Consider the following 16750-nt stretch of genomic DNA (forward strand, 5'->3'; position numbering starts at 1 on the left):
GATTTCTCTTAGACTTCAGTAGACATACACAGTCATTGTCCAGGGAGATGGAAGTAAAGAAAAACTGCCTAATTATATCTGGTGTCTTGCATTTGGTAATATTTCTAGGAGATTGTATAAACTTACTTCATAATTTACAAATAACCCACTTCATTCATGTAAACCCTCCACTTCCAGCATAATTATGCCACAATAATAAAAAAGAGAAAGTGAGAACTGGATTAATAGAAATAACACTTTTTTGGTCATTAGATACTCTTAAAATCACTTTTTTACACTCTAATTTCTGTGAATTTTTTGTGAACAAAGTATTATTGATGTGGAGTGACAACAGTGCATGTTTTACAGGGTTGTTTATAACTTCCCTTTCTAATAAGCACAGCCTTTGAAGGAAAGATGGAAAGTCTATTAGTTGTGAAAATTTCTTCCACTTACAGTCTTCTTAGTATTTTCCCTTTCCATTATGCTGACAGAATCACCACATTAATATTAGAGTCTGCATTATGATGCCAGTATTGTGGCAATATATCAATAAACCATAAAGAAATGTTTTTATTAGTAATACTTAGTAATAAAATACTTTTACTTACTAATAAAACATTTCTTTAAAAATTATATTCCTTTACTACTGTCTGTATAAAGGATCTATTACATGAAAATAGCATAGAGTACTTTTAAATTTAATGTTCTTTACTACTGTTTAACTGAGTGATTATTTTTATCACGAGTAAAGATAATGTCCCTTCATTATTTATAACCTTATAATATCACTTCTTGTATAGTTTTAAGATGATACATCAGTTGTCACACCATGCAAAAGATATCTGTTCTATTTTTTCTTCACCAATATTTCTGACTTCCCTCCAGAGAAATATCTAGCAACACCAGAATACAGTAATCTTGGATTCTATTACATTGTGATCCTCAGAGAACATATTTAAAGTATCTGATTTAAAAAAAAAAAAATGGACCAGAGGGAGACAGTTTGAGCACTGTCTTTGCAAGTGAATAAAAAAATGCCTCTTCTTTTTCAAAAAGGTAATCCATATTCATACAAACTGCAGGCTGTGCAGTTAGGGCACAACAGTGCCTGAGGATCCGGACATACCACCTAGAGTGAGGGCAGGTTAAGAGAGACTTTTCTTTCCTGAGTTCATGGCAGCTCATGTCATTCTGTTATCTATGTCTACAACTGCACTGAAAATCCTATGTGCAGATGTTTCAGGTTGACAGTGTGAGAGAAAAATAAATTTGAAAACATTTGACAGTTCCATTATGTGCCTGGGCTGGAAATTTCATTCTTTCTCTCTTTAGCCAGCATGCAGCCCATGTTCTGGTAGATCAGGCTGTGATCTTGACACAGGTAAAACCACAACAGAATAACTAATAATCACTCTTAATTTTTTCCTTAACTTCTTGGTAGGTTGCTGTTCAATTAATGATTTGACATACCATTTCGCATCTTGGATTTTCAAGTAAAAATTCACATAATTGGAGAAAACTATTACTTAGGAGTCAGTATGCTTTGGGAAAATGTTTTGTTGAAATGCAATATCTTTTTAGTCAAAACTGAGTAACAAAATAATTTTTATTAAAATATTTCCTTAATTTTCTGAAGATATAATGGACATTCTAAAGACATTGAACATGTTATACATACTTTTACTCATAATGACATATACATACTCCAGAAGTTTCAAAATTGAATGCATTTGATGTGGTCTAAATTGCTTGTAAATTATTCTATTTCCAGGGCTTTTTTCTAGAAAGAGGATTTATATTATTCTGAGAGTAGTGGATAAAGAGAAATAAGATACTACTGATTCTCGCCTAGTTTTCTTTGTTATTGTATTTACCAAATGTAGTGTTTCATATTTACTAAGTATAATATTGTGTAGTTGGAGGTTGTGTAGATTCAAAAGAGAGGATTCCTAAACTCCGGGAACTTACAATTTAATGGAAGAAATAAACATTTAAAATAATATTAACATTATAGTAATGACCATTACATAATGCCATTACACAATGCACTATAAGTGAACGAATGATTTCAATAGAGAAAATATGCAAATGCTTATTTGAGAATAACAACTGAACTCTGAACTAGAATTTTAGGAATAGTAGATTAGAGACATGAATCATTTAGTTGGAGAATACAGTTTGGATGAAGGATCCATGTATGAGATACTCAGGTAATAATAAGGAGACTGATGTGGTTTAGATATACGTTTCATAAGTGAGTTGAAAGGATAAATATAAATTTATAAAAGGCTTTAAATGCTAGAGATTCTCTTTACATTGAAGACAAGCTAAATTTTCTGAGGCAAAGATTAATTACATGACTACCTATTTTAGAATGCTAATATTGCCACAGTTGGTAAAAGGAATCGTAGTGGGGAGAGACCACAAGTAAGGAAACGAAGCTAATGGTTTATGAGATTCTAAAAGAGTGGTCATGGAACTATGGGGCAATATATGAATTTAAAAAGAGCGTTTGATGATGTGAGTTGCAGAATTTGGTGACCAAGTGAATCTAGGAGTCAAGGAAGAGGGAAACAAACAAAGATATTTTCAAGGCAGTGCACCTGGAAGGAAAGACATATTTATTGAGATGAGGACTGCAACCTGGGTGTTGTTACTAACAGTAGGGCAGGGGAAAAATACCTTCTTGCTCTGAGTGATCTTTTTGTTTTTAATGACTTTTGGAAAACACACACACCACACACACAGACAAATCCAGATATGGGTTAGCTCAAACCTGATTTGAGGCTTATTTATGAATATTGCTCATTTTTAATTGAGTTATTTTCTTAACTTGAGTTATTTATATATCCTAGATACAAATTCTATAACATATAATTTTCAATTTTTTTAGTATGTTTTTAAAAAAATTTTTCATTAACAATTTCTTTTCAGGAGCATAAATTTTTAGTTTTAATTATGTGCAATTTATCTTTTGTTTTTTTTTCTTTATGAATTGTATTTTGTTATTATCCCTATGAACCCTTTCCATAATTATAAAATTTAATCTTTAAAATTACAAAAAATTTCTCCTATGTTTTCTTCTATTAGTTTTATAGTTTTAGGTTTTACATTTAAATTTGTAAAAATGGTGAGAGGTACAAATCTAAGTTATAATGATATTATTTGCATATGGACATCCAATAATTCCATTACCTTTTATTGAAAAGACAACACTTTCTCTGGAGAATTGCTTTTGCATCTTTTAAATAATTTAATTGTCCATATATGCATGAGTATCATTCTGGACTCTATCCCATTTGATTGACTTCTATCTCTATCTTTATATAGGTACTGCATTTTCATGAAAAAAAGGAGACTTCCAAAAAGTCTTGAAATCAGCTAATGTGAGTCCATCAACTTTGTTTTCAAAATTGTTTTGGCTATTCTAGGTCGTTTGAATTTCCAGATGAATATTTATTTATTTATTTATTTATTTATTTATTTGGCTGTGCTTAGGGCATGTGGAAATTCCCAGGCCAGGGGTCAAACCCATGCCATAGCATTAACTTGAGCCACTGTCTTGACAATGCCAGGTCCTTAACCTGCTGTGCCACAAGGGAACTCCCCAGATGAATTTTAGAATAAGCCTAGCAGTTTCTACAAAAAGCTTGCTTAGATTTTTACTAACAGAAAGTGATTATGAAGTGCTACCACAGATTAAACAGTTTTGACAAGGACTCTTCTTAGCATGTGACACTGTCATCAGTAGGAGCCATGTAAAGTCTGGTTGTCTGATGCCTAGTGATCCACTGAGAAAGATCTTACAGTTCAGCAGTTAACAGTCCCATTCCTCTAGTGTAGAGTTATATTTTACTCTTTTAAACATTAAGTAGAACTTTAGCATTATGGAAAAATATAATTTCCCATTCATGTTTCCTTTACTGATTTAACCTTTAACATTGTTGTGTTAAGTCAAGAAAGAGGGCTAAAATTAACAAGCAAGTCTCATTTTGCTTTTTGATTATTCTTGACCTTCGTATTTCCTTTGTTAGGACTGAAATTAAAATTTTTTTTAATAATATTTGAAGTTATACACATGTGGGTTGCACCCTGGCTCTGTTCCTGCCCAGGACTGTCATCTTGAACAAGTTACTTGCATTTCTTTTTTTAAATTTTTAAAATTTTTTTTAAATTACTCAATGAATTTATTACATTTATAGTTGTACAATGATCATCACAATCCAATTTTATAGGATTTCCTTGCATTAGGCATTTCTAAGCTTTAGTGTCTATATCTTTAATATTAGGACAGTATCATCTATTTCCTCTGGTTGTTCAAAGGACTAATTAAGTTATCATTTTAAATTAATAATAATAGCAGTCTCATTTTAAAAAATATAAAAGGTTATACCATCTTGAATCCTTACCAAAAATCCTCTGAAGGCAGGTCTTCATAAGCTTATTTTGTAAAACTGAGGCTCAAAGATTAAATAATTTGCTAAAGACTCCATAGCTATTAAAGGGAAGTAGTGGAGTTCTATTCCAAGTAAATCCAATACCAGGGAGAGTATTATTTCCACTTTTTAATGTTGTTTTTTTTTTTTTTTTGTCTTTTTGCTATTTCTTGGGCCGCTCTCGCGGCATATGGAGATTCCCAGGCTAGGGGTCCAGTCGGAGCTGTAGCCACTGGCCTAAGCCAGAGCCACAGCAACGCGGGATCCGAGCCGCGTCTGCAACCTACACCACAGCTCACGGCAACGCCGGATCCTTAACCCACTGAGCAAGGGCAGGGACTGAACCCTCAACCTCATGGTTCCTAGTCGGATTCGTTAACCACTGCGCCACGACGGGAACTCCTTTTTTTTTTTTTTTTTAATGACCGCTTATGAGGATAAGCTTCCCCTACAGGGTCTAGAGTTTGGACCTGAAAAAATCATCATGAAGTCTACTGCCTTAGTTGTTTCTGGAAAATAGGACTAGGGGAAATGAAAGGTTATAGTACTTGGAAGTTGGAACCCTGACTGTTTGTCATTGATTACTATTTTTTTTTATAATTTTTTTATTTTCCCACTGTACAGCAAGGGGGTCAGGTTATCCTTACATGTATACATTACAATTACATTTTTTCCCTCACCCTTTCTTCTGTTGCAACATGAGTATCTAGACAAAGTTCTCAATGCTATTCAGCAGGATCTCCTTGTAAATCTATTCTAAGTTGTGTCTGATAAGCCCAGGCTCCCCAGCCCTCCCACTCCCTCCCCCTCCCATCAGGCAGCCACAAGTCTCTTCTCCACGTCCATGATTTTCTTTTCTGAGGAGATGTTCATTTGTGCTGGATATTAGATTCCAGTTATAAGTGATATCATATGGTATTTGTCTTTGTCTTTCTGGCTCATTACACTCAGTATGAGATTCTCTAGCTCCATCCATGTTTATGCAAATGGAATTATGTCATTCTTTTTTATGGCTGAGTAGTATTCCATTGTGAATATATACCACCTCTTCCGAATCCAATCATCTGTTGATGGACATTTGGGTTGTTTCCACGTCCTGGCTATTGTGAGTAGTGCTGCAATGAACATGTGGGTGCATGTGTCTCTTTTAAGTAGAGTTTTGTCCGGATAGATGCCCAAGAGTGGGATTGCGGGGTCATATGGAATTTCTATGTATAGATTTCTAAGGTATCTCCAAACTGTTCTCCACAGTGGCTATACCAGTTTACATTCCCACCAACAGTGCAGGAGGGGTCCCTTTTCTCCACACCCCCTCCAGCACTTGTTATTTGTGGATTTATTAATGATGGCCGTTCTGACTGGTATGAGGTTGTATCTCATGGTAGTTTTGATTTGCATTTCTCTTATAATTGATTACTATTTTATCTATTATCAAATCACTTGAACTTTCCAGATTTCTTTTTATTAAAGGAGTAAACATTTTGCCTTTTCTACTTCAGGTGCCTGTGAGTGCTAAGTAGGTACACTCCAAGTGCTTTGTATTTTGCAAATTTATGAGCATTTGAATTCATATACCTACATTGATCTTATGTCATAACAAAATCCAGGTGATATCTGTAATAATAGGCGACTGAAGCTATACTCATGTGATATTTTCCATATGGCACTTGCAGTAAGAGCTTCATCAAATATCCCATGACCTTGGCATCATGATCTAGCAGTTAATGGGAAAATGAAATTAATGTTATTTCTTTAGTACAAGTCATCCTGACTCTTTTACATTTCCATCTGGGCTCAGAATATGTGAGATACACTTGTTCACTTGGCCATGTTGGCTTTGAGTATTTCCTTTTAGGTATTCTTTCTTGGAGACATTTTTTTTACTTATAATTCTTAAGTGTTATTTGTGAAGTTCTCACTCAGAGGTACTAGGCAGCATAAAGTAAACAGAAAATGATGAGACAGCTAAAGTATAAACATAAATAACCTTTAATAATTTAGCCTATTGAATAGACAACCACATCCTCCTGACACATAAATTTTGCCTATCTGACTATTCTTCCTGAGTAGAAAAGAAGAAAGAATGAGAGAGGGAAGAAGAAAGAAAGGCTGTTGCTGTGCCTATGCTATTTATTTTATGACCTAAAAGAGGGCTCACGTTATTTTAGAATGTACATAATGTTTTACAATAAGTGAATAATAAAATTCACCATAAATCTTATCACCTACCCAGACCTCCTCTTAAAAAATAGTGAATTGCAACCTCTATTTATCTCCATTCATATTTTACGTTGTAAGTTTTGCAAAAAAAATTTGGATTTATGATTTAATTCTTTCTTGCAATATAGAATAAAGGCCAGTCGAAGTAATCATATGCACTAAATTAAACTGTTTTAATTTTAGATTGATTGGTAATTCAAGATAGAGATAGTTAATCTGAAGATGAGGTGCCTTTTGAGTAGATCATGAGTAAGAAAACAAATTGGAAAACCAAATAATATGTAAATTTGACAAGGTACAGATAAAAAAGGAAAGAAAAATGAAAAATTATTATTTCATCTAGTCCAAAAGTTTTGAGAAAACTAGTGTGGAAGTGAAAGGTAGCTTTAGGAGAGAAAAGGGAACATGTTATAAATGACGATGTTTTAATTCCAGGACAAATGCTTGGTTTTACTTCATTTGAAATGAGGACCGTTTCAAAGATACTCAGGGCCTATATGAATCAAAAGGGTAAATTTTTTATCATTAGAACTTTCCTCAACATCAATATGGTATTTTAAAAAAGAATAAAAAATGGATTAGATAAAAGAGTTTCTTTGAAACGCAGATAGTTCTAGATGTAGAAGTCAACAAGCCTGTGAAAATAATTACTTCGGACTCAATGAGTGCCACAAATTTGCTTCAGACATTTTCCTTTTATGCTCATCTTCTTAATGGTTATAATCATACAAACAGGAAGTAAGTTTTCTACTTTCCTTCTTCCAGGAACTTTTGGTAAGAGAGAGTGAAAGCAGAAAATGCTCTCTTGAAGAAGTCCATGAACAACTCTTCTAATATTACACAGTTTGATTGACTATGTAAACGGTTTAACCAAATATGCTCAAATTTCCTGTGCATTTCTGTACTTTAGTAATTCTTCTTTGTTATATGATTAAGGAAAATTTACAATAATAATACAATGACTTACTGAAATGTAGTTTACCCAAGTAATAAAAATAGTCAAGGAAACACAGTTTATATGTTCATGTTCTATGATGTACCATGTTTCTTTCATTATTTTTATTACTTGGGCAAACCTTTGATAGATTAGTGTATTGTTATTACAGTGAAACTCACTGTATATTTTTTCAAAGGAAAAGTGTTACTCTACCACCACTCTATTTATAGATTAATTATTACAATAAGCAAAATATCTCCTGACTGATTACAAAAAAAGGTTCAACCATCATTCTTATGGGATTCAAAGTCCCGCAAACTCTAACCTTAGACTTCTTTCCCAAATGATGTTGAAAACCCATATATTCCATCTACTATCCTTTCCCTCCTTCTTACCATATAGATTTCTATTCTGTAGGACTCACTATAATTTTCTTATTGTACCTTGTACAGAAATGCTCTTCTCCATGTAGTCCTCCTATCAAAATCCATATATTCTTCAAGGCCTCACTAAAGTTTAACTGTTTCTAAGTTATTACCTCAGTGTAATACCTTTTTCTATATTTGTGTCCTTTAGCTCTTAGCATATGTACCAGAGTGCTTTAATGTGCTCTTTCTGTGTCATGGTTACTTATGTTTATGCTTGTTTCCATAGTATAATGGGCACTATTTGAGGATGGAGAATATCATCTACGTGAATGTGAATCTCCAGTATTTAGCACAGTGCCTTGACCATAGGAGATGGTCAGTAAACGAGTTTCCTGTTACATAATTTTTTCAGGTGTTGAATATTTAGTCTTTAGAAAATCCATTTCCTTGGTATGACATTCCTGTTCGTGTACTTTTCTCTGTTGGGAAACACCTTTGTTTGAAGATATTGAGAAAGAAATGAAAAGAATCCCATTATTGACTAAGAAAACTATGAAGCCTATGAAAAAGAAAAGTTTACTTAGGGTATTAGGCATTGCAATTCAGGAGACAGGTTCAGGTAAAACCAAATGAGTATTTCAGGGAAGAGAAAGAGTCAGGGGCTTAATAAGGGCAAAAGTCACAAGATCGTTAAAGTTGTCTGACAAGAATTATGATTCAGATGTAAGAAAAGAAATATTTATTTTTAAGGGATAAGTTGTCAGGAATCATTTAGGGTAAGCCTGTAATAAATATCTTGACTTTCTGGAACATTGGGCAGATAGATGTTCTGGATGTCTGCATTAAGACAGTAAGTGGTCAAGAGTCAGATTCCATTAGGCTGAGCGGTCCGTGAGTCACGCCTGCTCAACAGCCTCCTGACTCCATTTTAGAGCTCTCTCTCTCTTTTTTGGCTTTTTCTTTTTTTTTGTCTTTTCAGTGCTGCATCAGTGGCATAATGGAGGTTCCCAGGCTAGGGGTCTGGTTGGAGCTGTTGCCACTGGCCTACACCAGACCACAGCAGTGTGGGATCCAAGCCACATCTGTGACAGACACCACAGCTCACGGCAACACTGGATCCTTAACCCACTGAGCTAGGCCAGGGATTGAGCCTGCAACCTCATGGTTCCTAGTTGGTTTCCTTTCTGCTGTGCCACAATGGGAACTCCTCCAACTCTATTTTTTTTTTTTTTTTTTTGCCTCTTTAGTGCTGCAGTAGCGGCATATGGGACGGAGCTACAACTGCTGGCCTACACCACAGCCACAGCAATGTGGGATCCGAGCTGTGTCTGTGACCTACACCACAGCTCAAGGCAACACCGGATGATCCTTAATCCACTGAGTGAGGCCAGGGAATGAACTCACCTTCTCATGGATACTAGTAAGGTTACCCCTAAGCCACAACAGGAACCTTGAGCATTCTCTTAGTGATACAAATTCCATTTTTATTTTCCTTTCACACCAGGAGGATCATTTTAGCTTAGATGCATAAATAAAATGTTTAATTAGAGAGTAGATTTGACAGATTATATAATGAAAATGTGTCAGATTATCTATAAATTACATGTAGTTCTATATAGTAATTTAGCCTTGTCTATAGAGAGGTCTTGCTTTTGTTTTCAGCTCCCGGGAAGCATCTCAAGTAATAGAAGTATCTTTTTTATTTCATGTTGTTCATGATGGGACCACACCTGCTAAAGAGATGACTCAGGGTGGGGCTATTCTTAGGGGGCTGGCTAGTCCAGAAAGACAAATCACATGATTAGAGGTTTGGAGATTTGGGTCATATGAGATTAACTTGGATCTCCAAGAGGAATTGGGGCTGACGTGCTAGAGATTGAGTCCAACTCTATATGAGTCAATCAATCAGTCAGAATAGGCTCTGGACACCTAAGATGGACATCCAGAGCTTCTTGAGTTGGTAATACTTTGTATATATCATCACATATTGATGTGAGAGGGTAATGTTTCCTGAAGACCACAGAAGCTTCATGTTTTGAATCCTCCCAGATTCTAGTTTATGCATCTCTTCCTTTAGCTCATTCTAATTTGTATCTTTTTCCTGCAATAAATGTAGCCTATAAATATAGTAGGTTTCAGTGAGTTCTGTGAGTCTTTTTACAGAATTATCAAACCTAGGGATGGCTTGGGAAACAATCAAACTTGCATTTGATATCAGAAGTGAGGGTTGTCTTTTGTAGACTCTTTAACTTGGTAGCTGGACCCAAAGTTTCTTTTCTTTTTTTTTTTTTTGGTGAAATTTTAAAAGGTATTTTTAAAATATATATTCCTTTACTAACATTTCATTGTTAGTATACAGAAATGAACTGATTTTAGAATATTAATCTTGTGTCCTGCTACTGAATTTGTAGCAAAACTTTGTAAATTTTTGTAACAAAAATTTGTAGAAAACTAGTTTTTTTGTGGAGTCCTTAGGGTTTTCTCTATAGAGAATTATGTCATCTGCATGTAGTGACAAATTTACCATTTCTCTCCCAATTTGGATATGTTTTATTTCTTTTTTTCTTTTATTTATTTATTTGGTCTGATTGCTATGGCTGAGACCTCCAATACTATATTGTATAAAAATGCCAAGAGTGGGCATCCTTGTCTTGTTCCACATTTTAATGGGCTTTCAGCTTTTCTACATTGAGTATTATATTGGCTATGGGTTTGTAGTAAATGGCTTCTATTATGTTGAGATATGTTCCCTCTATAACCACTTTGGTAAGAGTTTTTATCATGAATGCATGTTGAATTTTGTCAAATGCTTTTTCTGCATATATTGAGGTAATCTTGTGATTTTTGACTTTTCTTTTGTTAATGTGGTGTATGACATTGATTTGCCTATGTTGAATCATCCTTATGAATTTGGGATGAATCCCACTTGGTAGTGGTGTATGGTCTTTTTTTATATGTTGTTGGATTTGGTTGACTAAAATTTTGTTGAGAAGTTTTGCAGCTATACACATCAAAGACTTCAGACTATAATTTTCTATTTTGGTAGTATCTGTCTTGTTTTGGTATTAGGGTGATGGTGGCTTCATAGAATGTCTTTGGGAGTGTTCCTTCTTCAATCTTTTGCAAAAGTTTAAGAAGGATGGAATAAGTTCTTCCTTGTATGTTTGGTGGAATTCACCTGTGAAGCCATCTGGTCCTGGAGTTTTGTTTTTAGGAAGTGTTTTTATTATATATTCAATTTCATCTCTAGTGATGGGTCTGTTCAAATGATCTATTTCTTCTTGATTCATTTTTGGTGGGCTATATGTTTCCAGAAAATTGTCCATTTCTTCTAGGTTGTCAAACTTGAATATAATTTTTCATAGTATTATCTAGTATTTTTAAAAAATTTCTGAAGTGTTCATTGAGATTTTCCCTTTTTAATTTCTTACTTTATTTGGATGCTATGTCTTTTCTTCTTGATGATTCTGGCCAGAGGTTTGTCAATTTTGTTTACTCTTTTAAAGAACCAACTCTTGGTTTATTGATTTTTTTTCCTATCTTTTTTTTTTTAAAAAAAAAAAACCTCAATTCTATTGATTTCTTCTCTGATCTTTATGATTTCCTTCCTTCTGCTGATTTTAGGTTTTGTTTGTTCTTCTTTTTCTAACTCTTTTAGATGGTAGGTTAGGCTGTTGATTTGAGATTCTTGGGTTTTTTTTTGTTTTTTTTTTTAAGGAAGACCCTTGTCACTATGAACTTCGCACTAAGCACTGCTTTTGCAGCATCCCCTAGATTTTGAATGGTTGTGTTTTCATTGTCATTTGTCTCAAGGTATTTTTAAATTTCATTTTTGCATTCCTCCTTGGCCCATGTTTTTTTTTTTTTTAGTAGCATGTTGTTTGGTCTCCAAGTAATCAGCTTTTTTACCTGAGGATTGCTTTTAATTTGGATGCTTGCTGCTTTTTTCCTAAGGGGAGGGGTGGGGGGCAGGTGTAAGGCCTGAATGTGCTTCCAGAGAGGTGAGGGCAATGGATAAAACCTGTAGGCACCTGGTTTCTGGGCCCTTGGCAGTGGCAAAGACCCACAGGGAGGTGGATATACAGGCTGCTCCTAGTTCTGTGTCCCTGGGGAGTGGCAGTTACCTTCAGGGAGGTGGGGGGGGGGATGCCCAGAGTCTTTGGGAGTGGCAATGGTGGGGGTTGTTTTCCCGGGGGGTGAGGGCAAGAGGTGGTGCTTAGTTGCAGGACCCTCCACAGTGGTGACCCCCAAAGTTACTGGGGCTGCAGGTGTTACCTGTTCGCCAGACCATTAGTGGTAGTGGGCCCACTTCAGGAGTTCAAGATAGCTAAGGATTGAAACCTGCCCTGTACCCACACAAGAGGCACCTGCAGCTCTCCTGAGAGACCTCATGATGTTCCCACAGCAATCCCTCCTCTCCCTCTCGCTTTCCCCAGAACGGTGCCTTGCCTCTCCTGTGGGCCCAGGCCTCCTCCCATGCTTCCTCAGCTGTGGGCTGTGGTGCATTGCTCCCTAGCCCCCCTCAGGCTTTTTCTCCACGGCCAACTGTAGCCTCTTCCTGGAACTGACCTCCATATCCTGAGTCTCAGTGCCTGGTCCTCTCAAAGTACCTCAGGCTGTGGTGTCCTAGGCTGTGGTACAGATGGTCTTGGTGCAGTTCTCTCTCCACTTTGTCCTCCTCTGACCAGCTGCTGTGATCTTTTCTGAGGCTTTGGAGTTACTCCTCATTTTGGTGGAATCCCAAGGTACAGATCCCTTTCCTCTTTCACAGCTCCCTCCCAAGAGTTCTGGTCCAATCCTGATTATTTTTCTCTCTTTCTCTCCTTCTCTCTTTTTCTTTTTGTTCTACCCAGTTATGTGGAAGTTTTCTTGCCCTTTTTTTGGAAGTCTAAGTTCTTCTGCCAGAGTTCAGTTGTTGTTCTGTGTGAATCATTCTATATGTATATAGGTTTGGTTTGTTTGTTTGTTTGTTTGTTTTTGATATGTTTGTAGGAGAAGGTGAGTGCTGTATCCTGTTCCTTCACCATCTTGATCTCCTTCCATCTTTAAATTAAGAAGGCGCTGATGTGAGATTCAGAATAATAGGGAATATATTGAGCTTTGTTATTTAATGTGTGTAGCTCTGAGGAAATCATTTTACTCATTTAAATTCTTGTTTCCTGGAGTTCTGTCATAGTTCAGCGGTAATGAACCTGACTAGGGTCCATGAGGATGTGGGTTCAATCTGTGGCCCAGTTCAGTGGGTTAAGGATCTGGCATTGCCATGAGTTGTGGTATAGGTCACAGATACAGCTTGGATCCTGTGTTGCTGTGGTGTCGGCCAGCAGCTGTAGCTCTGATTAAACCCCTAGCCTGGGAACTTCCATATGCCACAGATGTGGCCCTAAAAAGCAAATAATAATAATAATAATAATAATAATAATAATAATAATAAAATCTTGTTTCCTTATCTGTAGAGAGGAATTAAGCTTTAGTTTGCTGTTGTTATATAGTTTTTTTTTTTAATGACTAAGTGATGGTAATATCCATTTCATTACTCCTAGTTACTAACAGTAATTAGAATACATATGCATTATTGGCTATACATCTTGAGTGTTTCAATGTATGTATAAAGATATTAATGCACATGCATTCATATAAAAATCATATATTTCTAGTATTGTAAACAATGTAGTGAGGATAGATAATTGGCAAAATATTTCTTGGATCTGATGGAAGGTGACTGAACATATCATTGTCTTATGATGACCTCTTCAAAAAAGGTATGAAATTTAAGGGACCATTTCCCTATCCAAAAAATATGTGTGACACAGGCCTTTCATCCCTATCCAAAAAATATGTGTGACACAGGCCTTTCATTAAGAACAAGTTTAAATTAAATTCAGCTTTAGGTAAATTGTAGTTCCTCATAATGTAAACTATTGGATATACTAGAAAACACAGGCATACTTTTTATTCCCATGGATTATAATGCCTATTAATTTACTTATTCACACATTTACATATTCATTCATTCAACAAAATTATAGCAAGCATCCATTGTGCCTTGGGTAGTGAGGTTACAGAGATAAATTAAGATGGTTTTTAGCTTCAGGAAATAACCAAGTTGCAGTTCATTTTGTTGACTTTATTACATTTAGATACACAAATGATAGCTTGTACAAATGCAAATAAACCCTCTTTAGAATTTGCAACCTTTGTGAGCAGGTTTGGGAGGAAATACTGAGAGGAAATGTACAGAATAACAAAATTGAGCTCCAGCTGCAGGACCCAGAGTTAGATTTTCTTTAAGGTTGCTAAAATCTTTGGTTGTCAATAAGCATTAAATATGTGGACAGTATCTCTAGGAGACCAAGTTAAAATGAAAGTGCCTTGCTTATATATGTAATATTCATGAGAGTAGTTCTTCAAATGACCTTTAGTAAAATCTAATGAATTACGCTAATTCACTAGGTGACTTCTTTGACCCTGAATGTGTGCTGTAGGACATTTAAGTTCCCATGCAAGAGAGCAAGTGATAGCACAGACAGAGACTAGCTGAAGTAGATTTGAGGCAATGGAGCAGCCGGACAGGGCATGTGGGAGGGCAATGATACCAAAACAACCATTTCTCTATTTGCCTAAGGCCTGTCCTTGCAACTAATATAAATCCGTGTAGATAGGGAAGTGAATGACACATAGCAGAAACATAAGTGATGGATTTTAACAGCATTAGATTTTTTCAATTTCTATCTTAGTGATACTTGGATTTTTGTTTCTAAAACCAAATAAAATTGTCTGATATGTTCACCTCCACACAGATGTGTTGGACACATTTTTTGAAACAAACACTATTTGGCCAATAGTGATGCTCATTTTATGATGGTACAAAAGTATACTGTTTCACAAGTCAAAAGTCTTTATATAGAGTTTCTATTGTGGCTCAGCAAGTTAAGAACCTGACATAGTGTCCATGAGGATGCCGGTTTGATCCCTGGCCTCACTCAGTGGGTTGAGGATCTGGCATTGCCATAAACTGAGGTGTAGGTCACAGATGTGGCTCAGATCTGGTATAGCTGTAGCTGTGACATAGGCCTGCTGCTGCAGCTCCATTTCAAGCCCTGGCTCAGGAACTTCTGTGTGCTACAGGTGTGGCCATAAAAAAAAAGTCTTTATATAATTAAATGTTTTTTGAGAATTCTGTATTTATTTTTTTATTGAAGTATAGTTGATTTACAATGTTGTGACAATTTCTCTTATACAGCAAAGTGATCCAAGCACATACATATGTGTGTGTGTATATATATGTTACACCCACATATATATATACACACACATTTCTTTTTTTATATTATCTTCCATCATGTTCTATCACAAGAGATTGGATATAGTTCCCTGTGCTATACAGCAGGACCTCATTGCTTATCCATTCTAAATGTAATTGTTTGCCACTACCAACCCCAAACTCCCAGTCCATCCCAACTTCCTTCCACCACCCCCTTGATCACCACAAGTCTGTTCTCCATGTCTGTTAGTCTGTTTTATTTTGTAGATAGGTTTATTTGTGCCATGTTTTATATTTCACAAATATGTGATATATTATGGTGTTTGTCTTTCTCTTTATGACTTCCTTCATTAGTATGAGAATCTCTATATGCAGCCATGCTGCTGTAAATGGCATTATTTTGTTCTTTTTTTATGGCTGAGTAGTAATCTATTGTATATGTGTACCACATCTTAATCCATTCATCTGTCAATGGACATTTAGGTTGCTTCCATGTCTTGGCTATGATGAATGGTCCTGCTATGAACATATGGGTGCATGTACCTTTTTGAATGAAAATTTTGTCTGGGTATATGCCCAGGAGTGGGACTGCTATATTGTAGGGTAGTTCTATATTTAGTTTTGTGAGGAACTTCCATGCTGTTCTCTATAATAGTTACACCAATTTACATTTCCACCAACAGTGTAGGAGGGTTCCCTTTTCTCCACACCCTCTCCAAATTTTGTAGAATTTTACATTTATTATAGCATTCCATTGCAAAAGGCATATTTATAAATTATAGGGAAATGTTTTGCTAAATGGTATTTGAATGGCCATGAAAAATATTAGCAAAATATAAAACACATATGAAAAATTTTTTAAAAGAGGAAAAGAAAAATGTAAATTGTAAAGGATAACTAGATAAATCAGACTTTTAAAAACTTCACAAAAGTTTTAAAATTTTTATCAAAACCTTCACAAATATTACTAGGTTAATGAGGATATATTAACAACATTTACTAAACTGTAAATATGTTTTGATAAAAAGGTGGCAAAAGAAGATAAATCCTCTTTTATCTCATTTTATATGTAGTTTGGGAACATAAACCTCATGACTTGCTTTGGATTAGAAATGCTGAAGGTAAAAAAGTCAGTTCTTTCCTAACAAAGAAAGGATTTTCACTTGTTTCACTAAGAATCAGCCATCTGTAACTTCTTTGGGGTTAAAGATATATTTATCCAAAATCAGAACTACTCACTACCTGATGCAAAAAATAATAATCATGTTTTGGTAGCCTTTACTTAACCAGATGTTTAGACACATCTTCATTACCACAGAGTATAGTTCCTTTTATTTACCACCATTAATATATATTTTATACCAGATAATATGCAAGCCCTTAGTCCCTCTTCTTTATTAAAAGAAATACTAAGCTTTTTTTTAATAAAACAATGGATTTTAGAAAATTGACAAAATGGAAAATATTATCATAGTGAATATTATCATTAGCTAGATTAAGATACACATAAGGTATTTCATTTTATTTCTTTAGTTAGACCAAT

Source organism: Phacochoerus africanus, chromosome 2 (genome assembly GCF_016906955.1).
Source record: "Phacochoerus africanus isolate WHEZ1 chromosome 2, ROS_Pafr_v1, whole genome shotgun sequence".
Lineage (NCBI taxonomy): Eukaryota > Metazoa > Chordata > Mammalia > Artiodactyla > Suidae > Phacochoerus > Phacochoerus africanus.